Consider the following 2245-nt stretch of genomic DNA (forward strand, 5'->3'; position numbering starts at 1 on the left):
AATTTATTATAAATAATTGTAAAATAATTTTATAATTTATAAATTTATTATAAAATAAGTTTATCAAATAGATTTTGCAGGTATTAAAGAAATTGGAGGTATTAAATAAATTGTGGAAGGAGGAGGAGAAGTCGTTGAAAGAGGAGGGGTACTCTCAAGAGTGATGTGTCAAAATATGATGAGGTGGCATCGAGAGTCTCTTTTAAATATATACTAGATGCTAACCCGCGTATTGGGCGGGTATATTTTTATTTATTAAATTTAAGTGGATTTAGAAGAAAAAATATATGAAGTTTTATGTCCTAATTAAGTATTTATATCAATAATATATATACAATTTTACCAATATAATTAATAGAAGAGAAGTACCAATTTAGACGAATGACTTGAATAAATAAAGTACCGTATTAATATTGAGATCGTTGGATATGTTAAATATTGAAGTAATATATTTGATAATTGAAATTAAGATATACAATTGTTAAGTATTTATATCAATAATATATATACAATTTTACCAATATAATTAATAGAAGAGAAGTACCAATTTAGACTAATGACTTGAATAAATAAAGTACCGTATTAATATTGAGATCGTTGGATATGTTAAATATTGAAGTAATATATTTGATAATTGAAATTAAGATATACAATTGAGTTACAAAATATATTACTTTATTGTTGAAACTAAAAATGATTAAAGTAAAATACTTGGAAATACATTCATCTTGTATTTTACTTTATTACTTTTTTGTTGTCTCATTCGATCATTTTAATTATACATCTTTATGGTAATTGTGAAATTTTTTTATTTTAAATCGGATATATTAGAATTTTAATTTACAAACATTCAAATTATTATTAACATTAATAGAGTAATCATAATGATTAACATTTTGGTTTCAAAATTGAAATCCAAAATTTATAACAATTACAAAATATTAATCCTCAAACAATTATAAATATATATTAAATATAAATAATTGCAAATGAATTACTTTAATTTCATACCAATTAACACTATAAAACAATAAATTTAATTTAAATAATTTCAGTAAAATAAAGTTGACCAAAATCCAACAAACATATTTTGTCCATCATTTCTAAATATTTATATGCTATATATATTTACCAATATTAAAAAATGAAAATCAAATATAAATATTTTTTTGTTCTCTCACTCGATCATTTTAATTTAAAAACTAATTACAAAATATTAATTGTCAAACAATTATACAACAAATATAAAAAATTGCAAAATAAATTACTTTAATTTCATGTCAATTACCACAGTAAAACAACAAATCAAATTTAATTAATTTCAATAAAAAAAAACTTACCTTATTATGACCTCGAAATAATCAGAATATATCAGTCTTTAACAAATTAAAGCAATATAGAAAATCGAATACGTCTAGCATACAATTAAGATCGAACATACAATCATACGATGCAAGATTTATTCAGATTCATACACACAGCGGAATTATAATGCGGCATACAGGATTAACAATTAAAAGTAAAAGGATAAGGGATAGAATGCACCAAGGTTTATCCTGGTTCAGTTGTCAATAAGACAACCTACATCCAGTCCTGACAATCCAACTGGATTTCAGCTTTTTCTCCAATAGAAAGAATTGTGACTTGTTTACAGATTGTCCAGTTTCCTCGAAACCTATATATCTAACACAATCTCTTTCCTATTGCTTAACCCCTTGATCCTTGCAGTCACTCGGCAGACTCACACAAAATCAAGTACAACTCATTCTTGATGAGACCTCTCACCCAAGAAGATCGCCACCAGTTTCTAGCTGGATTTTTCACAGTCGTTTCTTTACAGAGTATTTGTTACAAACAAAATAAAAGAAGTAAAAAGTTTGTCTTCAATCTTGATCAATTTATTCAATGATTGTTTATGAGAACATTGTCTTTTCTCTCAAGAATACTTTTTCAGCTCTCTCAATGATTATGGATAATCTTTTTGATCTTGATCTGAAAAATGCAATATCAGAATGTTAACAATATGTTCTTAAGAGTTCTTCAGTGTCCTGGAGTATATTCAATTATTAAGATGTGTTATATTGTGTTATAGAGAGAATGATTGAAAACAGTTTATATAGTTTCTGAAAAACAACTAATAAATCGATTTCCCAATTGATTCATTAAAGTGATAAAACATGTCTAATCGATTTGCCAATCGATTATCGCGAGTCTTGTTTTTCTTGAATCTTGAAACTACATAAAC

Source organism: Cicer arietinum, chromosome 2, assembly GCF_000331145.2.
Source record: "Cicer arietinum cultivar CDC Frontier isolate Library 1 chromosome 2, Cicar.CDCFrontier_v2.0, whole genome shotgun sequence".
NCBI lineage: Eukaryota > Viridiplantae > Streptophyta > Magnoliopsida > Fabales > Fabaceae > Cicer > Cicer arietinum.